The sequence below is a fragment of the Pinus tabuliformis genome, chromosome J, assembly GCF_031772625.1.
Source record: "Pinus tabuliformis cultivar Carrire ecotype Pingquan chromosome J, CPIR1, whole genome shotgun sequence".
NCBI lineage: Eukaryota > Viridiplantae > Streptophyta > Pinopsida > Pinales > Pinaceae > Pinus > Pinus tabuliformis.
This window is the reverse complement of record NC_142295.1, coordinates 1,086,696,756-1,086,719,122: the sequence shown is the minus strand read 5'-3', so window position 1 is coordinate 1,086,719,122 and position 22,367 is coordinate 1,086,696,756. Positions and strand designations below refer to the sequence as shown.

At 39.4% G+C, this 22,367-nt stretch overlaps 1 long non-coding RNA gene across 2 annotated transcripts in view; it reads right to left on the bottom strand.

The window, feature by feature from the left end:
* The window catches only part of LOC149230780 (uncharacterized), a 58,973-nt gene that overhangs the window by 34,523 nt on the left and 2,083 nt on the right, over window positions 1–22,367 (bottom strand). Inside the window, exons 1-2 of one of the 2 annotated variants that reach the window (XR_016248022.1) lie at window positions 20,597–21,402; window positions 18,320–18,404 (exon numbers count right to left, since the gene is read on the bottom strand). This is a non-coding gene — a long non-coding RNA (uncharacterized LOC149230780). Of the gene's footprint in view, window positions 1–18,319; window positions 18,405–20,596; window positions 21,403–22,367 lie in introns of those variants that run through there. The other variant, XR_016248023.1, reaches the window with a different exon arrangement.

Below are 22,367 nucleotides of genomic sequence, written 5' to 3'. Positions count from 1 at the left end.
CGCATATGACCCACATAAGACCCATGAAGACCCTCAAAATTTGATTTTTTTTCTTTTTTGTGCTTAAAATATACAATATTTCAAGTTTTTCCTGTATTTTACCAAGTCTTATATGGGTCACCGAGTCAATAGCCAGACGAGTCTTATACAAGTCGTGCAACATTGCTAAGAATATTGAGGACTACTAAGTTGTTACTGATGTCATGCTCATGTGGGGCCATTACATGACTAAGATGTACTCAAAGCATGTGTGAGTGCTAAGGAGATTACAGTCAATGATGATGAAGTTGTTGCTAAGGAGATTGTTGATATGCTACTGATCAAAGTATGTGCTATTTTTAGATCAGATCACAAAAGTTTCGCATGTTGTTGTATATAGTTGTGAAAGTTTTGTGGCAAAGGATACACTACTATTCGTATGTCGCCATGTTACTAGCCTTGTATTTGAGATTGATGTAGCTTCCATATTGTTGCATATGCTAAGTGGAGTGGTCTGAAATTGTCTCTTGAGTTTATGAAGTACTAGTTCAATCAGTGAGCTTCTGAGCTTGATGTGTTGGCTATTGATATTCAGTGATGCTGAGGGATGAGGTTGCTACTTGTTGTGCTTTTAAATGTAAAATACATAAATGTATTGTAGATGATATTTTATTGATAAGACGATAGAACAAGGATGATTGAATGTTACAATGAAGGCCCGCTTATATACCTAGATAGGTGCCCCTTCATGACTGGGCATGCCTTTAGACATGTCTTTTAACTAATAACTATTAAAATAATTATTACTTTGATTATTTATTATTTACTTTTATTTTTATTGAAATTATATTCGTAACATTGCCCCTCTCTTCAAAAAACTTTGTCCTCAAAGCTTAATTGCAACAATTTCCTTCACCTTGCCCACTCATTCAGGTATGTGTAAGTGGTACTTGTTGAGCTTAATCCATTTTCCTCTCACTTTTTTTAATATATATATATATATATATATATATATATATAGTTATATCACTATAACTTTATAATTAATTATATATCAATTATAATTATACAGTTATCACTGTTATATTTTTATATTAAAACTGATTATATCTGATTATATAATTTTAGATTAATATGAATTATATATCAATATAACTTATAACTATAGTAATTATATACCAAGATAATCCATTGTTCCAACGTGCGGGGAATGAAAGGTTGACCAACGACAATGATCAACGAAGGGTGTGGCGACCTGAAGTGGATATGACACCGAGCAGACAGGGTTGTCGAGGATGTAGCAAGAGACAGATGCGGTCGGGGAAACACAGGCGGACAGCACAAGCCTGTGGCAAGGTAATACGCAAACGATGGTGCAGATGACAGAGTGGTCTAGAGTTGAACAGCGGAGTGATGGTGTGGACGACGGACGAGCTGGAAGTCGCAGCAATGAAATCTGGAAGTTGGAAAAGTTGTTTCTCAATTCCACGTTTTCCCTGCAAGAATTTTCGTTTTTGATACCAATGTCGAGGAACAAGAACAGTGTTGCGATAAGATTTTAAAAACTTAAGCAACATTGGATTCACCCATGTTGCATCACAAACCTCGACAACATCTGGCCTGGAACAAAGTTGTTTAAGTTCCGCAATCTTCATTTTTTGTTGAAGCTTCTTTTTATTTGAAATCCCTTTTTCTTTATTCTGCTGCTCTTGTTCATCCTCCTCATCTGAATCAGAGTCTGCATGTTCTTCACTGCCAAACTCAAAGTTGCATCCTTCCTTTCTTCATCATCCATCTTTCCAGTCAGCATTGCATCTCCGAATGTAAAGTTTTCAAACACATTTTAACATAACCATTAATTGTTTCGGGATGTTTGAGTGGTGCCAACCTCATTGGACTTCATATGGAGAGAAAGTAAGAATTTAGATCCGATTCAAAATTCAGCAGACTTAACAATTTTCAAAATTACATGGTTGGTAGATTGCAAGGTTTCCACTAGATATCATGTATGAGGGTATGGAATTGGCATTTAATCAAGAGCATCAAACCTTCTATGTATCTTGATATTGGGTACATTAATTGCTTAATTCCTTTGTCATGGACCTAGTGTCACCAATGGCTTGAATGAAGTGTACATTGTCACCAGGGTCATGAAAGAGGAGTACAACAATCAATGCAATCACAGCTAGAAACTGGTACCATATGATCAAATTGTAGAGTCTAGAGTATAGACTCTAGACTATGACACTATAGTTACTCATTATACTATGCTTATTTTTGCACTCTAGAGGGCATTTAGAGCCTTTCATTGATGTAACTTGGTTCAATGATGTATCACACTCAGTGTTATTTTGGTTATATGCACTCTTACTTGCTACATAAATGAGAAACTTGGGATGTTTGAGTATAAATGGTTTGGATTCATATGGATGCACATGAAACTGTGTGTGTGTTTTATCAAAATTCGAATATGTTTTATTCGACTGGTTTTTCAGTCTGGGGCAAAAACTTGACATCTACTTTTCCAAACCAGTATTTACTTTTCTGGCTGTTGTCCTCAAACTTTTGGACCATCTACATAATGATAACATCATTTGCTAGACAACTTCACTTCCCAATGACTAAGTGGCTGCTCTTTTCTTAGTCTGAAAGCGATCTCTCTCTTGAAGGACATCCTATTTTCTTCTCAGCAACAAACATCACCCTCAAGGTTGGGTGCTGTCCAATTTGGTATGATACACTCCCTCAAAGTCATTTTTTCTTGCACACTTACTTTTACTGCACAAAGCATGATGGTCTTTCAGGGGAAACAGACCTTAGAAGACAAGAATTTTCACACTAAAAAACTCTTAATTTCCCATTGCATATGAACATAGAATTATGGCACAAAAATTGTTTCCATGTTGGCTAAGGAGGAAGAGGGTGTTGAAAATTGGTAGCTATGGTTGGTCTTTTCATTAGCAAAATCCAAATGAGAAAATTTGAATTTAAAATAATTGGTTTATTACCCCACAAAGTGTCCGAGTCGGACCTCCTAGATCATGTCGGCCTGCCCAAGAGACACATCTTTTTGCTTGGACAAATAACTATATATTGAGTCTATTCACTCTCCAAGGCAGATTTCGCATCTCTGATCTGAGGCATTTGCGAGCGGACTGAGGCATCTTATCTCCGTGGTATGCAAGCTTCTCTGTGGCAATTATTTCTATGGTATGTGAGCTTCCCTGTGGCACTTATCTCTGTGATGTGTGAGCTTCTCTGTGGCACTTATATCTGTGGTATGTGAGCTTCTCTATGACACTCATCTCTGTAACATGCGAGCTTCTTTGTGGCACTCATCTCTGTGGTATTTGAGCTTCTCCGTGGCAAGCAAGATTCTCAGAGGCACTTATCTCTGTCGTATGCGAGCTTCTCTGTGACTCACTGTCTCTATGGGAAAGCAAAGGACTGTGGCACTTAGGCCCCTCAATTGCAGACTTTGATTATGAACCAACATAGACTATTTCTCTCTCCCTTGTCTGGTTTTGACTTGGAAAACATTGAGGGCAGAGATTGATGTTTTGATTGAATATTCTAATACACATTTTGAAGAACTGAATTCTCTCTCATAGGGAAAGATTTTGTGGGTTTTCCCCTTTTGGGTTTTGCCCTGGCCGCTGGCCTAATTTCTGGTGTCTCTTGTCTTATTGACTACTGTGATCTCTACTGCTGCTCTATTGTTATGGTTAAAAAATTTCATGTATGACTACTTGATAATTGGAATGTTATAAAGAAGTCAAATTCTATCATTTGAAGTAGTTATCAGATTGAAAAATTGTATTAGTTTGTTTCTACTAGAAAACTCAACAATGTATCAAAACTATGGTGAAGAAAGGAGCACTGAGATCACCCTTTTGAGGAAGCCCTAAGAAGGCCTAAGTCTGAAAAAGTCCTGGTTCAATTTGCAAAAGATCAATAGTCTTGGTTATGGAAGGACAAAACCCTATATCACAGTTTGCAAAGAGATCAAGGGCTAATATCATTCAGGGAAAATTCTTGAGGAAAGTATTAATTGTAAGCTCTTGATATCTGTGGAAGGTGACCAAGTCTGAAGCCTATAATCAATGTGGAAGACTGAACTTCTTTATCTCTGTGAGAAGGAAACAGGTTCAAGATTCTTTGTCTCTGTGGAATGGACAAGTCCGAGCCTCTTCTCTTTGTGAAACAAGGTCCGAAGAAGCTACAAGTCTGAGTTTGTTACTTGAGTGATCAAAGTATCCAAAATGGATTGAGTGTACTTCAGAAGTTTGTGTTGACATCACTATGAAAAAGGCAAAGAATGAAAGAAGTCAAGGATCCGAACTCTATCCATGTGGTATAGTCAAGAAGGAAGTCCAAAGCCCCTTGTAAGGAAGAAGTTTGAGGTTGTTCAAGCATATCTGAGCCTCTCTGTTCTAGTGGAAGAAGTCCAAGGAAGGCATATAACAGATTTTGATCCATATATATCTATACATATATATAATGAACAGCTGGGAGACATTCTTGTGTAGCTAGTGGATACCTGTGAAAGGTTGTCTTTATTCTCTTAGGAATGATTTGAAGGACTGATGCCCCCAATTTATCAATCTAATGCTCAAGGACGTTGCAATCCTGATCGTTCAAGAATTATGTCTAATCGAAGACAATGGAGTTTTAGCAAATCTTTGTACAGGAAGAAGTGTTGACCATTGGAGCAAAATCAGGAATTAAGGTATGTACCTATGACTCTTTTGGATCATGTTTTTCTTGAAAAGATCTGTGATAACTATAAGACTGAAGATGATATTGCTTGGCTCCTAAGTCTTCATACAAAGCACATTACAAGGATAGATATCTGGAAAAATAATCCAAAGATTGATGTCTCCCTGAACTCTTTGGTATTAATAACCCTTGTTTGAAATATTTGATATCTTATCTCCATTAGAGAAGTTCTGACGAAATGTGGGTCTGAGTTTTACATCATAATACTCTTTGGAACTGAAATGCCTCAACCTGAAGACAGTACCTTACAAACTTCATGTTTTACCTAAAAGACAGTGTGCTTACATTTGAAAATGAGTGGTATGATACATTCAAACATGATATGGGCTGATCCTGTGTATAGAATACTTAAGTTTACAAAGATTACCATCAATAATTGCCATTCGAGATTAAACGCTGAAGTATTGAACTTGAGGATGTCTCATCATAATCCTCATAGAAATATTGGTTGTATATGACATGAAAATGGTCTAGGACATCTCTTCGATTTGAGCTGTGAAAGAAGTATTGCTTGAAGAACGATATTTTTTTTGGATGATCGGTCTTATCATAACACCTTTTGATGAAATGAAAAAAAAAGGTCAAATGCCTCTTCAAGATTGAATTACAGTTGGAGCAAAGTCTACTTGATTGAGGAACTTGTCTAAGCTAGAATACATGACTGCTAAAATAGAAGGAATCGTGTGACTTTTATTGCAAAGTTGCATGAAGGCAGGACATTACTTTGAAGGCTTGAACAAGGCCTGGAAGAAGACGAGCTGTCATCATATATCATTGAAAGCAAAGTCACCTCATTTACCTTCTTTGAAAATCCTGCTAAATCTGAAGATGTCAAGCCTTGAATACCTGAGTCTCTCTCTTGATATATTAAGCAATTGCATGAATTTTATAGTAAAAAGCTAAGATCTGGATGATGAAAATTCATTGCAAGTTTTCAGGAAGCAGATGTTGCTATTGTTATAATGATTTATGAAAGGTTTCTTAATTTGATTAGATCAAAGGATCATCATTAATGCTAATAATTGAAAATGTAGGGTTTGTAAACCCTAGCAAGCAACAAGACTTGGATAATAAATTGAAAGGTTTCTTGATTTTGATTAGATCAAAGGATCATCATTAATTCTAATAATTGAAGATATAGGGTTTGTAAACACTAGCAAGCAACAAGACTTGGGTAAGAAATTGATTGCTTCTGCTGATAGAAGAAACCCTAAATCCATCAAAGAAGAACCTCATGATAATGATGTGGACAAGGTCGATTTGCAAGAAGGCTAAAGTTCAAGAGGGAGCTGACATGTTCTCAAAAGATAAGTATCTTGTATCTCTCTTATTTTAAATCATTAATGTTATTGCTGTTCTTCTTGTCCTTGTATATCTTGTTTGGTTGTATTTGTTCTTCCTCGGCCTCCGAGTGCGGATTGTAGGTACATGTTGAAGCCTGACAAGGCTGTGGCAATAAAAGAAAAGATTGGAAGAACAAAACTTGTGACTGTGACAAGAAAACTCGTGTTGAAAAGATATTATTAGATGATCCCTGGACTTGGAGGGAGTAGACAATCATCCAGACTAAAGCTTGTTTGGATCTATGACAAAAAGAATTCAGTTGTGACTTCCAAATGGAAGATGGTTGGAAGTGCCAAGCGAGGGATTACCTCAGTAAGAGGGAAAAGAATATGAAGATAGACACCTCGTGCATGGTTGATGGCTATTTGTAGCGATATTGATTCGTTGTTGAAGATGAGCCCATGATTAGGTCTGAGGACCTCTTTGTCCATTGTAAGAGGGAGATGATAAAAGGATCTTGATCTAATGCATGACTACCTAAGATTAGAAGACTGATGAAATCTTTGTTGAGATCCTTTAGAAGTTTGGCATGATGGACTATGAGTTCATGGACACTCTCGTGATGACAAATTTGAAGAAGCTACGAGATTGTGTTTCTAATATAGTTGATCCCTCTGTGTATTGCAAATTGATTGGCTTGTTGAACTATCTGATAACACAAGATCTTATATCTGTTATGTTGAGCCAATTCTTGGTTGAGCCCCAACATGTGCATTAGGTTGCAGCAAATATTGAGATATCGGCATGGCACCATTGATTATGCTTTGAGATATGTTTCTAATATGGAAGTTGCATGGTTCTACTAATGTTGATTGGGTTGGATGCACTGATGATAGAAAGAGCGCTTCTAGTTTCTTCTTTTGGCTTGGGCTCTGGCATCTACTATGATTTCATGATCAAGTAAGAAGCAAACTTTTGTTGCTCTTAGTGCACTTGAAGCTAAGTATATAGTTGCATGTTCAACCTTTTGTGAATCTGTGTAGCTTCATAAGCTATTTGTTGGTTTGATCGATCAAGTGTTGGAATCAATGTTATAGACATTTTTGGGCCCTACAACCCCAAGCATGAAATGTCCATAAATCAAGGGCTCCTAAGTCCCTAAAAGTATTGTTCTAACCCCTAAAGGAACAAGGTCAACAGATTACAGCTTCTCCCAGAAGTTCTCCATGAAAAACTGCTCAGAATTGGTCAAAACAGGATCATTTCAGCTGCTCCACTAGCTAAGTGCGTTGCATCTCACCTAAATACACTGTGTGGGTGCGTTGCATTTCAAAAATCCCTTCTGTGGGGTGCGATGGGCGAGAAATGACAAATGGCAGTGTCATTCCGCGAGGTGGAGAGGCAATGGAAGCTTCCAAAATCTTCTCCTGTGACACTTGCCTCACTGAATTCGACCAAGGATGAGTAAGAGACCATCAATCGCAAGAACTATCAGAGGGAGGACACTAATCAAATCACAAGCTGACTCATCCCCCTTACAGATATCTATATATGGATCCCTCATCCCAGAGATCCAGAGGCTAGAATTTTGCATATTGTAAGGAATTGTTGTTGGTTTTTTGAGACAAACATCAGATTGTTGGGTGATCTAAGCTTTGTTTGAGGTGAAGAGGGGCTTCTTTGCTGGGAGGTTGATGCTGGGTCAGAACAACTGGTTGTAACTCCTCTTGGCTCTTTTCTTGTTTATCAATAAAAGCTATTCAAGTTTTCCTCCATGCTTTTGTGTCATTGATGCTTGCTACATTTGTATGGTCAATTTACATCTGATCCTAGATTGTTTATGATTATAGATCCATGTCTTTGTATAGTGCTATGCTTCTGTGATCTTACAGGTACTTTGTGAAGCTGGGCATGCAAGGGAGCAGGTAGCTGAAGACTATCAAAGAAGAGAGGGATCAAATCAGGAGATTAGCGCAAGACAGAGGTTGGTCTTTCTGTTCCTCTCTATCTATAATTCATAAAGGAAAAACGAAAGTAGCTTTTCTCTGTTTGTTTCTAAGGCAGCTGTCACACCTTAGTGGGATAGAGCAGTTCTATATAGACACTTCAAAATGGCGACTCCGCTGGGGAGATAATTAGTTTGTTTGTTTATCATTCTTTGTTGTCTATTTCATAAACTTACAGGTAGCATTTGAACTGCATTTGCCATAACAAATGCAAAGTAGATAACTGCTACTTCAATCCATCTACTGGATCTGTTTATGATTTAAACAACTGATTCACAAACTATCTGATTGCCCTTGTGATAGCTCTTAGATCCTCCTTAGATCTACCCCTGATTGTTGCATTACTGATTGCTTTTTGCTCGGCCAAAACCCAAGAACTGAACTGCAAACTGTGACCCGGAACCCGAACAGAGTCTCGTTTCTGGCCCAGCGCAGGTACTGTTCAGAGAATCTGAATTTCAGCGCACTTCCCGAGTGGACAAGCTGCGCTGCATTTCAAATTCTCTGTGTTACAGGTGCGCTGATCAGACTAGCTCTGTGCAATTTTGGTTTCTGTGATTCATTCTTTCCAGTTCTATTCCTGAATTTTGCTGCCTGTGATCAGTATATGTCTGTTTGAAACCCCTTTTCCTTGCTGTTATTCCGCCTCCTTTGTACAAAAGAACTGTAGATGTTTTTGTGTGTTTGTTGAGTCATTTACAGTTCTCCTTTGCAAAAGTAGCATAATCGTACTATCGTCCTTTGATTTGAAACTGTCGCAAGTGTCGATTTCAATCGTAGGAAAGAGTTTGATTGCTGTTGATGGTCGATTATCCTGTTACTATTGCTTTTGGTCTGAATTTGTAATTTTCTAGTGTCTAGAACAAGTATTCATTTCAAAATCGTAAGGTGTTGTGATCGTCTCCATTTTTTGATTTCGAAAAGAAACTTGTTGATATTTGTCGCTTGAAAAGAAATTCAGATTTGTGCATCAACTTTCTTTTTAGCATTCATATACTAAGAAAGTCGAAAACAAATACATGCATGTGCATTTGCATATAGACAGTCTGATTGGCTTGATTTAGGAAAGTGCATTTAGAGTGTGCTCTTTGCTCTTTGTGAAAAGATTCTGTCTTTCTTTCCCTTAGTAGCTAGGATTTTCATTGCACAAAGAAGATAAAAAGTTTGTTTATCATCTTAGATTGCATTTTAGGAATTACATCTACATCTCGTGGTGAACCTGAAAGGCAAACTTCATAAACAAGATCAACTTAAAATAAATTCAATGAATCTAACAACGCTTTGGAACTTAACGCACAACATTTAGAAGTCTAGGCTAGAGACTTATTCCGGCGTCGTAAAGCCTGGTAACTGTTGTTCTCACTGATGGTTGGGTGATTCCTCCACTTTGAGACGATAAGTGCCAGTAAGGACTTGTGCTCCCACGTACCGTCGAGTATATTTTGGGAGACCCCAATAGGCTTAATCCTTTATCCATAGGAAGCCGTGTCTGCCGCCCTATCGATCGCAATGCACTGAACACAGCATTCGGGAAGATTGACTGCCGTACCGTAAAAAGTATTCTGCAGTTTTGCGATTGGTTTGGTAATCCCTCTACCTAGATTTCCAGAGCAGTCCCTTTCGTTCCTTTTCAGACTCCTTAACGGAAAAGGTCCATCTGAGCACTTGTCACTTCAGGCTCATTAAAAATCGAAGGAGACTAGAGTCATCTTTTGTTTTTTCTCGACTCTTAAAAATTGAAAAAACAAGTTGTGTCAAAGCGTCTAAAATTTATTTTAAACAGAATATTCATTACCCTTTCCTACGTTGATCTTGGGTTGAGAAAATGGAATCCACCAACCAAGGAATTCCCCTTGGAGGAAATCCTAGTCCCTTCTCCTCTTGGGGAGATGTTGGTGCACCCCATATGGCCACATTGTCGCTTCCAGGACTGACAATTGGTTTGCCTGTATGGCTCTTCTCAACCTCTGTCATTCAGAACACCACAATTCCTGAACAATCGAATCAGCAACTAGACGAGTCCAGAGTTACCCACCAACCTTCTACTTCCTCTAATTCTTCCTCTCCTCCTTCCTCTTCGCTTGATGGGGCTGGTAAAGCCAAAAGTCAAGTACCTAAGGAGAAGAAGGAAAAGAAGAAGAAAGAGAAGAAGAAGAAGGAGCCAAAAGCGAATGGGGGCAAACGAGTGTCGTCTAGCGAAAATCCACACACTGCACCGACCAGGCCTAAATCGCCATGTGTCATTTGCAAAGGAGACCACTATCACAGAGATTGTCCTTGCATCCCTCGGATCTTAAGGGACTGGTCTCCTCGTTTGCACAACCCGGTGTCGTCAACCTCTGATGATCATGTTGAAAACACATCGTCAACTAGTGAAAGTGAAGCCCCAGGACAAAAAGGAAAATATAGATTTCCTTGTAAACTGTGCGAAGGCGATCACGCCGTCCACTGTTGTCCCTTCTTAGACGAGGCTAAAAGAGTTTTGGACGATCGTCTGGTTTCACCGTTACGACTTCCTCCTGGATATAAAAAACTCTTGCTGAGTCCGTCACTAGTTGAAAATCCGGCTGGCCTGCTCAGGTGGTCGGCCGAAGCATCTATCATTGAAGATAAACCATCTGAACCCATACCAGACGAAAGTCAAAAGGTCGAGGCGGCAGTTGACCTGGTCTTGCCTTCAGAGGTTCCATCTTCAGATGATACAGTCACTGAAGAGAACAAGGATGACACCGTCCAAATTCTTTTCATAAGCACAGACTCCAATGAACATGGGGGCAATTTACCCATTCCTTTACCACAGGAAGGAAGTTCGTCAGAGTCGTACCCGGCCGTCTATTCGGTCCCACCTCCAAGCAACCTAGTTGTCTCCTTCGACTGGAATCAACTAGGCAGACCCCGTTTACCAGCTAGTATACCATTCCGAATCATTGTTCAAATATATAGAATGGTTATGTCTGGTACCATCATAGATGAGGGGGCTTTTGTGAGTATCCTTTCCTCAACTGCTTGGAAAGCGCTTGGTTCGCCATCGCTTTTGCCTGAGATGAGAAATCTAACAGGTTTTGATAAAGGAACCAGTCGACCGTTAGGGATCCTTCCCAATGTGCCCATAACATTGAGAGGGAAAACCGTTCACATGAACGTAATGGTAGTTCAAGGACCCCTCGATTACAATCTACTCCTTGGACGAGACTATATTTATTGCATGAGAGCCATTGTCTCATCACTCTTTAGAGTGATGTGTTTTCCGCACGAAGGAAGAGTGGTCAAGCTCGTAGACCAGCTTTCATTTCCCGGATCACGCATAGCAAATAGTCATATACCATCCCTGAATGGTCTTTTCACGCAAGAAATGTCTCAATCCCCAGTCCGTCCACCCAATGAGCGCGAGTGATTCGAGGGACATGACTGAAACCCAGGGGGCATGCACCCTGGTCTGCTTCGGCAGGAAAACCTCGGGTATAGGGTAGGTTTCCGCGAGAGTATATGACCTCCGTACTCCCGTCCGTGATTGGAAGAGGGAGTTGGACTGGAATAAGATCCTCTTGTCAAAGTTATGTGAGTTGGCGGGCATCGCCGCTCACCTTTGTTTATCTCGGTAGACATCGCCGAAGAGGTGTTTTGTTTACGCCGTAAATAGAACAATCTTTGGTAACCTGTAAGAGGTAGGCCTCTCTCGGTAAAACAAATGTTTTAACGGACTAAAGAAGGGGTAACCTTGAAACTCTGTTTTATACCTGGGGGCATGCAAGCCTTTTGGCGTGCAAGCGAAGAGCGACTATTTATTTTTTAAATTTGTAGGTCCTCTAACCCTTTAAACTCGTAGGATTGGTCGTTTCCTAACTTGCATAAAGAAAGGATGTGGGGCAAAACTCTAAAAGTTGCCGTTTTTATATGAGACATTCTTATCACACGACTGGATTAATCGAGCAGCTTTAGCACATAGTTCAAGCTCGTTAAAAAATAAACATAAGACATGAGCAAATGTTTCCCCCCGCGTTTAAGCTCGTTAAAAAATGAACTATTCCCCCGGTAAATAACCATCGTGAATGTAGTACTTCAACCATTAAAGCCTTGGTCGTGTTTGCACCGTCACCTCCACTTTTGCATTGGCCGATCATTCACCCCCATTTGATTGTTTACCCATTTTGAGGAACAGCTGCGAAGAGTGATTTCACTAGCCATCCTTGTGACACTACCGTGATTGGAAATTCCAAACCTTACCTGGAATCAGCTGCTACCCATTTTACCACTCGTTCCTCAAAAGACGAGTCTCCTTTAAGCTCTTTTCAACTGACTCATAAAATATGAAAAGATTGCTGAGCCATTGGCCTCTCCAGCTCGTTAAAGGGACAGGAAGTGCTATCCCTCCTCTAGATTTTAATCTTTTTGGACCTGAGGGATTATTACACAAAAAGATCGAGCGCTTGTTTTGTTCGGCTCGTTAAAAGTATCGAAAATTCATCCCTTCTGTATTGTTTTATACTTTTTCGGACTTAAGGGATTAGATGACGAAAAAGGAATTTTGGAGTTGCCTTTACGTTCCTTTTCAGACTCTCTAAAATTGAAAAGGACCGAGTTATCTTTGTCGTTAAACTCGTTAAAAGGATTAATAGCGACAAACTTGTCTATAGACGAGAACGAGTTTCACTATCGCTAGGCTTGTTAAAACATAGCGATGGGTTTGCCCGAAGGGCAAATTATAGAACAAGCATATGTTATCCTCCTCAAGCTTGACAAAAATAAAGAGGTACTGGTCAGCAATGACTGGGGAAAATTGGGAAGAAAACTTGAAGAAACTTTGTTGGTAGCAAGTCGCTCTTGAACATGACACTTCCACTCCGTGTCCAAGTCGGGTTGGGTTGTTTCATTCACCGGTCACATCACCATGGTCCCATCATACCATCCACATTTGGGGTTAATGCTACCAATCCATCACAACAGTGTCGCCGATATGTTCAAGAGAAGTCATTCAGAGAATTCACCTGTGTCTCACCCACTACCATACATTATACTCCATTCTTTCATGACCGCCACCCTGAGCCTTATATCACCAGATCGTTTTCACCTCCATTAAAATCATTTGCTCTGTTCCGTGTCATTGATGTGGGATTCATTAAGGCCCTCCTGTGACGGATCACTTCTTGTCGACATCAGCTCATTATCCAAGAAGTTGATCTAGGAACACCCCATTCAGTACTTTGAAGCTTGCATGCCTCAATGGCAAGTTTCTCACTTCCGGCGACGGGTTTAACTCAATGGCCTTCGACCGAAAGATTTTGCGTGGTGTTCGACGCCAAGTCCTTTATTCACACCACGTCAATTGTACTGCAGTACCTTGAGGGTCATTATCATTATCGGTGATTCCTCTCGCGCTTGTTAACAGTCTACATCATTGGCTGGTAATCAAGCGATGTTTTTCCATGTTCGACTTCAGAACATTTCTCACATGGATCGACTTGTACTCCCAGTGAAGATCGAACGAGATTGAAGACCCCGGATCTAGTCTCATCCATCCGGGCTACGATATATATTCAGGGAAAATAAAGACATCAAATGTACATCATTGCTGCACAGATAATCATCCAATCAAAAGGATGATGGCTTTATCAAAATCATCAGTCTACACTTAGACGATTGTTTGTCCTATGTACATGAAAATGAATTTATAAAGCGGAGCATGGGAATGCCCGCCTCAGCTAGATCATGAAAATATTATGAAGATAATGTATTGTATTGTATCTTATTACAGGTCTCCTCCCAGCATTTAAAGAACTTCGGATCCTCATAATAAAGCATTTCACCCGACATCAAAAGATTAACGACCTCATGCTTTAGGGGGCAACTGTTATAGACATTTTTGGGCCCTACAACCCCAAGCATGAAATGTCCATAAATCAAGGGCTCCTAAGTCCCTAAAAGTGTTGTTCTAACCCCTAAAGGAACAAGGTCAACAGATTACAGCTTCTCCCAGAAGTTCTCCATGAAAAACTGCTCAGAATTGGTCAAAACAGGATCATTTCAGCTGCTCCACTAGCTAAGTGCGTTGCATCTCACCTAAATACACTGTGTGGGTGCGTTACATTTCAAAAATCCCTTCTGTGGGGTGCGATGGGCGAGAAATGACAAATGGCAGTGTCATTCCGCGAGTTGGAGAGGCAATGGAAGCTTCTAGAATCTTCTCCTGTGACACTTGCCTCACTGAATTCGACCAAGGATGAGTAAGAGACCATCAATCTCCAAGTGGAAGCAAGAACTATCAGAGGGAGGACACTAATCAAATCACAAGCTGACTCATCCCCCTTACAGATATCTATATATGGATCCCTCATCCCAGAGATCCAGAGGCTGGAATTTTGCATATTGTAAGGAATTGTTGTTGGTTTCTTGAGACAAACATCAGATTGTTGGGTGATCTAAGCTTTGTTTGAGGTGAAGAGGGGCTTCTTTGCTGGGAGGTTGATGTTGGGTCAGAACAACTGGTTGTAACTCCTCTTGGCTCTTTTCTTGTTTATCAATAAAAGCTATTCAAGTTTTCCTCCATGCTTTTGTGTCATTGATGCTTGCTACATTTGTATGGTCAATTGACATCTGATCCTAGATTGTTTATGATTATAGATCCATGTCTTTGTATAGTGCTATGCTTTTGTGATCTTACAAGTACTTTGTGAAGCTGGGCGTGCAAGGGAGCAGGTAGCTGAAGACTATCAAAGAAGAGAGGGATCAAATCAGGAGATTAGCGCAAGACAGAGGTTGGTCTTTCTGTTCCTCTCTATCTATAATTCATAAAGGAAAAACGAAAGTAGCTTTTCTCTGTTTGTTTCTAAGGCAGCGGTCACACCTTAGTGGGATAGAGCAGTTCTATATAGACACTTTTCCCTGTAACAATCAACTATTGTATATTGTGATAATCAAAATGTGTAAAGCTTTCTGAGAATCTTGTTGTTCATGGTCAAGTCGAAGCATAATGAGATTTGTACCCGGGATGTTGTCCAAATAAGGGTTGTGAGGCTCGAATACATTTTTATTGATGAGCAGGGTGTTGATGTTTTGATAAAATCCACTATCCCAGATGAAGTTTGTTTGCTTATAAGAAAAGCTTGGAATGATTAAGAATCTCTCTCTTGGAGAGAGAGAGCTTTGAATGTATAGCATCATGAATCTTCCTTGGGTTGTAGCTGAGAGACCACATGGTCAGGAATATTATCACTCCCTTAGGTCAGTTGACCAAGAGGCCAGTAAGTTTGGTTAGGGAGCTTGGTTCTGAGGCATGAAGTGATCCCTTGGGTCATGATGACTGAGAGACCAATGAGTTTGGTCGGGGACACTGATTTTGTAATCCCTCCCTTAGGTAGTTACTGAGAGACCAATGGATTGGTCAGGGAGATTGATCTTGAGTTCCCTTCCTTGGGTCGTTGACTGAGAGGCCAATGAGTTTGGTTGGGAAGGATGAGTTCTCTCCCTTGGTTTGTGGACTGAGAGACTATATAGTCGAGGAGATTGATGTCAAGATAAGGATTCCTCCCTTGGGTCGTGGATAGAGAGACCTTTGTTTAAGGTCGAGGAGATGGACCCTGTGTACACTCTCTTGGGTCATTGAGCTTGACTAAGAAACCATTGCATATGGTTGGAGAGTTTGGCCTCATGAACGATATCGGTTGATCCCATTGGTCAATTGGGCACTGACCTTGATGCCATTGGGTTTTGGCTTATGGGATGAGTTTGATGCTATGTATCTTTCTTTATGATGAGACTTGTACATTTGATCTCTCCCTTGGGAAGTTGCTAAGAGACCTATGGATTGGTCATGGAGATTGATATTGAAAGACAGAGAGACTTGTACATCTGATCTCTTCTTTGGGTTGTGGCTGAGAGACCTATGGATTGGATGGGGAGAGAGAGAATGAAAAACACCTCCCTAGCCAAGAGGGAGTGTTGAAAATTGGTAGTTGTGATTTATGCAAAGTCTGGGTTAAAGAGTATGAAGTACAGTTAGCATAGATTTTTTTCATCATCGAAGAAATATCCAGGCAGATCGACCTGAAGGGATCACATCCTGCCCGCTTATTAGCAGAAACTAACCCTAAGAGCATCGAGGAGAATTGACTCCGTGACCTCCCATTGGCAAGGTGCTTTAGCAACGGGAACTCGACCAATTGGGCTTAACCCTCGGGACTAAGCTAGAATAGTTGTTAGAAACTACAACCTTGCTAATTGTTTTCTTGTGGAAATGTTTCCTAGGATTTATTTTACTTGAAAATACACCATATATCATTATAAAATATAAATCACTACAAATGTAAATCAAGGTTGTCAGATCCTCTTCTAACTTGACTTTTTCTTGTATTTTTTTTTTTATATTTTTTCGCTTCTAATTTTTTATTGGGTGACTAAAATATCTTCTGGATGCTTCTAGATGCCTCTCAAGTTATAAGAAAGAGGATTTTTTTTAGTGGGGCAGCCTAATGTTCAAGCCTATGGCCCTAGTGTTGATATGCAATTCATGGTAATGTTTGAGTAGAAGTGACATTCTCCTTTATTTTCCAATCCAATGAAGGCGAAACCACTCTCAAACATCTTGAGTCATTCATGGTAATGTTAAAAATTTAAGTAAAATGATGAAAAATGGAGAAAGTAGAAAATCTCACTCAAAATCCAGCAGACTTATATGTTTTTCAGGATTTCAGGATTGTGGGGATTGCAATGTTTCCATTAGATTTTGTCATGTACTAGGATATGGAACTTGTATTTAATCAAGAGAACCAAGCCCTTTATGCAAGGGAGACTCCCAATAATCAAGAGCATGTAGGGTACTAGGGTATGGAACTTGTATTTAATCAAGAGCACTAAGGTCGTTCGACTATGTAGGAGGAGACTCCCAATCAAGCATGAGACAAGAAATTAGAAATTTCTCGTGGCTGATTTTGGATATTGCTATTTTCATTATGTGATCATTCATGAGTAAATGTGATGTAAATTTAGAGACTTATAGTGTATGCATTGACAATTGACAATTTAATCATAATGTTATAAGTTAGAATGTATCATATATGCTTTATGATTGCACATATTTCTTAAATGTCCTACAATATATATATATATTTGTGTTTCCCCGTTTCCAAAATTTGGGGGGGTCACGTTTCATACTCGTGCCCGTTTCAAAAACTCGTACCCGTTTCCCTGTTTCATGCAACTTAGGCTGTCACACATGGCCTAAGCTTGTTCCAAAACAAGAAAAGAATATTTATATTTCGAATAAAAGTCAAAATGAACTTACATCCATCTATGGTAACATATCTAGCATGAAAAAGCCCTAAGGGTTAGCTCGAATCTTAGCTGCTCTCATGTTATGTCCACAGAGGTCTCGGGATCAAATTGCTTCATGTTGTTTGGGGTTACCAGCTACCTATGCAGCTGTCAGTCGATCTGTCTTCATCCAGAGATTCAGGGGAAGAATGGGAGAGCTCCAAGAGGGCTGGCCTGTTACCAGCACCCCCATTCTTCACTTAGGTGTGTGAGGGTGAGGTGAGATTATTACCTCACCCTCACACACTAAATGAATAATGGGGGTGCTGGCAACAGGCCAGCAATATAGCATGAAATGGTTTATTTATAAGGAAAAATCCTCAGATACAAAGGAACACAGGTTTACCCATTTATTCCTGAAATAATGCCAAAACAATAGGATGATGTTTTAAACACTCCCAGACTGCAGTGATTGAAACAATCTCAGAATGGAACCCAGAGAATGTGAATGCCTTTCTAAATATTAAATAACAATAGCCACTTGAACAACCTTCATTTTGGCATTCGTTACTACATAGAATGCATCTTATGTGTCAACAATCATGTAATTGTCAAACTCGTTGAAATGTTCAGAAGATAGAAAAAAATACACAATTATGCGAGCCAAAGGAAAAAAAAAAACACGAAAACAAGTTCCAGTCTTCTTAGAAATAGCTGGGAAGTTTGAGCAGCGCCTTGTGCAGTGCCAGAGCAATAAAGCAATGCACCAGAAACTGTTTTGAGAATTTATAGAGTACATAGACCAAAACTACAATTAAGAGCAACAAGAATCCAGCTGTGTGCACCAACAAACAATCTAGTTTTCAGAAAAATGTAATACTCGCTTAATGGCATTTTGAGTCCTCTAAGTAATTTGATGGAAGAAAAGAAATTATTGAAAAGAAAGATAATGTTGTATGGTCACACTTATATCCATTTTGAGTAAAATTCCCTGAATCTGTATCTGAAGAATAAAATTGCATCACCTGATATTGAAAAAGTGGCTTCACACAACTTGACTTGCAGGACTCCTCAATGCATGCTTTAGGATCAACAGGTTCTATGTCTGACCTAAAATCCAATTGCACAAGCCCAGTACCAAATCATTAACATAACACACTTTCAAGAAAACATTTAGGAAAATATAATTCACTTTGTCAGCAAATCAACAATGGATTGAAGACATTCAGACTAATAATCAAAAGACAAGCATCCGTTGATGTAGACCAAGTTTCAGACTCATACATCAAATTTGCATTGTCTTGACTCTTGACTCTTTACATGGAAAGAATAAAAAGGGCCTGTAACTCACGGAGACCAAATCCCACCATGAAAGAAAAGAATAGAAATAACAAAATATGCATCTACAGCATACAACATACTATGTATGAACCAGATGATAGATCACAGCATATTATGAATCAGACATCATTTTCTGGATCTGATAATATATTTGATGAGACCTTTTTTTGAAATATGCATAGGGTTCAAATCTGGGGCAAACCAGAGAAGTTCCAACTTTTAGAACGTTTATATTTTCAAGGAAAAATTCGATTTTTTGAAACTTGGCCCTTTTCGGAAATGAATTACATTTTGGAGACCCATTATGGAGATTTGTTCATGGTTCAAAATTTATTAGATTCCAAGACCATGAAATTTTGGTCTGTTTTTAGCACTTTATTTTCAGCAGGTTGGTCATGTTTTGGAGGACCCAGTATGGCAAAAAGCATCAATGATCAATGGCAAATTTCAAGTCATTCTGAAAATTTGATTTTTCAGGGTCCAAATCCACTGTCAGCTTCTAAAGGGTTCTTGGCGGGTCCCACATGAAATGCACTTACTATATTTGGAGAGCGTAAGACACATAAGCCTTTAGATTTCCTTCTGACTTTGACTTGGGGTGCACATGTGGAGGAAGCTTCCTCACACTTTTTGTGGATTTCCTGATTGATATTATTGGCCTTGATGAGCTCCATCCACTCGAGCCTTTACCTGTAATTTTATAGTCCTTTAACTTCATTTGGCTTGAGTTTATGGTGGGCTAATAATTATGGTAAATCTGGTCTTTGGAGGAGTTGCTAAGTTAGAACCAGAGCACACCACATAAGGAACCTTCCTAAGCACATAAGTGGGCCTCATTCTTGTTACTTGTGGCCTAGAGAGGTGCACCCTACTTTGAATGGTTATTGCTTTGTTTAGATGGTAGCCCACAATTCTCTTTTTGACGTGTCCACCATTCTATTTTAGCTTTGGAATGCTATTTATTGCCTCACATGCATACCAAATGTAAAACTAGTTTAATCCTAAAATGCACTACCTATTATTACCTCAAATGGTGCACCCTACTTGAACCTTTGAATTTTTTTCTTCAGTTCCACGCATACTTATCACTTGTGAAGTGCTTTTATGGAGCTATTATTGGAGTGGGAATATGCTATTTACAAGTACTTCGCTTATTGTAGGAAGAGGGCAAGTTCATGAAGGCTATATGAAGATCATTCATCGCATATTTTTAGATGCAGGTGTTCATAGTATTTCAACAGTTTCTATCTGAGGTAATTGAGCCTATTCTCGGTTACGTCCTGCTGCCCTTGTGCTAACAGTTGGGTGATTTGTTGCTGCCCTTCGGATTAGCTGCTGCTGCCCTCTTGACAGCTCATTTAAGATGCCAAAAGGGTTCTCTTGCTCTTCCTTATCTTCCATGATTGAGCTGTGGGCACCCCTTTTCTTCCGCAGTATAACGTTCTCCCTGTCTTCCGGAAACATCCAGGGTTCATATGTTCACAGACTGGCAGAATGCACATTTCTAAGTATAACGTTCTCCCTGTCTTCCGGAAACATCCAGGGTTCATATGTTCACAGACTGGCAGAATGCACAATTCTAAGTATAACGTTCTCCCTGTCTTCCGGAAACATCCAGGGTTCATATGTTCACAGACTGGCAGAATGCACAATTCTAATACCATTGTATTGTCCCCATGGAAAATTTTGCCCTTAGGGTTATTGGAGCATAAGACAATATTGTACATATCACAACATTTCTTTTCAATTCAAGAAAGATAGCACAACAATGTAAACAAGTAGATGATCTTCAACAATACCAACAGTACACGTCAAATTACAACTCCCACAGGTTCACTTCCCAGGGCTGTTACACTAGCAGAGTCTGCTGTACAGAACTCAACAATTAAGAAACAATAGCACTCTTTTTACATGGATCGCAATACAAATTAACCTAACAGCAACACAACTAACTAGCTTACTAGTCCTTCCCGTCACTGCTCAGCTTGCCTTCACAACTCTGCTGCCCTGCTGCTCTGTTATCATCAAAGAGACGTGACGAACCCTGTTGTTGTCCCAAAATGGCAAGCTGCTTGCCCTATCCCCTTTTTCCAGCTAGGCCTTCACTTCGTTGCCTCAAGTGTGCTTCAGTGAGGAGCCACTGCCATTACAAAACTCTTAGACGTGGCCCGCAACCACAGAATAAACCTTCACTGCTAGAACAACTCGGAGAAACGGCCTCAAAGGCCCTCGCTGCCTCAGGTAGGAAGCTTCGCTGCCTTGAATGACTTCGTTTGCCACAGAGAAATCGCTTTCAAAAGGGTCGCTGCCACAGACCACGGTATTAGCCCTCAAATAATCTCGTTGTTACAGGGAACCTCCTCCGCATGTCTTGGATTAGGGTTGTTTTGCTGTCAGCATACTCTGGCTGCCACAAAGAGGGCTCACTTCTGCCCCGTCACTACCGTGGAATTGTCTTAGACAAACCTCAGTGCCACAGAATTGCTCCTTAGACTAATCAATCCACAGAAGTCCTCTCTTGATTGCTAAAATTAGATGAAGATGCTTCAGAAAATTATGCCAAACAGAATAGAGAGAAGGGATTGGCTAAAGTGAAATCTTTCGCCACCGAAACCAATGATTGCTAAAATTAGATGAAGATGCTTCAGAGAATTATGTCAAACAGAATAGAGAGAAGGGATTGGCTAAAGTGAAATCTTTCACCACGGAAACCAATTAGAAAGAAAGGGGTCTTAAATCTTTCTAAGAGTCTCAGCGCACACAATAAAAGGGGTTTTAAAACTCTCTAAGAGTCTTAGTTCACAAAACAGAAATATCAATTAGAGAGAAAGGGGTCTTAAATCTTTCTAAGAGTTTCAGCCCACACAACAGAAAGGGGTCTTAAATCTTTCTAAGAGTTTCAACTCACACAACAGAAAGGGGTCTTAAATCTTTCTAAGAGTTTCAGTGCACACAACAGAAAGGGGTCTTAAAACTCTCCAAGAGTCTTAGCTCACAAAACAGAAATATTCACAAATTATGATGAGAAAAATGATTTTCTTTTAGATTCTTTTTTGGGTTTCTTCTCATCATTTTAATTTGAATCCCTGACAAGTTTTCTCTATTTTGTTTCAAATTTGGTTTTTTTTCACAAATTTTCTTCTAATTACCCCAATTTACCCATGTTACTCACATTGAATAATCAGTTTTTCTTTTATAATTGACTATAGTCCATGGAATTAAATAAGCTATTTCATCCTCCATGGAATTAGATAATCTATTTCATCCTCCATTAGGCACTTTAAGTAGAAGAGGACATCACAGTTTCTTTCAAATTCCATTGAATGATTTTGTTATTAAATATGTTTCATTTGGTAGCTTGTTCAATTAGATTGGCAAAATTAAGTAGAAGAGGACATCACAGTTTCTTTCAAATTCCATTGAATGATTTTGTTATTAAATAAGTTTCATTTGATAGCTTGTTCATAGTTTCCTTCAAATTCCATTGAATGATTTTGTTATTAAATAAGTTTCATTTGGTAGCTTGTTCAATTAGATTGGCAAAATTTTCAGAAAAATAAGTTGTGTATCTTGTAATTGAGAGCCCTTCACAGTGAAAAAAAAACCTACATCCCTTGATCCCAGTAAAGTAGCCATTGCATGAGAAACTGAGAAACTGAACAAAAAAACCTACTTCCCTTGATCCTAGTAAAGTAGCCATTGCATGAGAAACTGAGAAACTGAACTAGGACA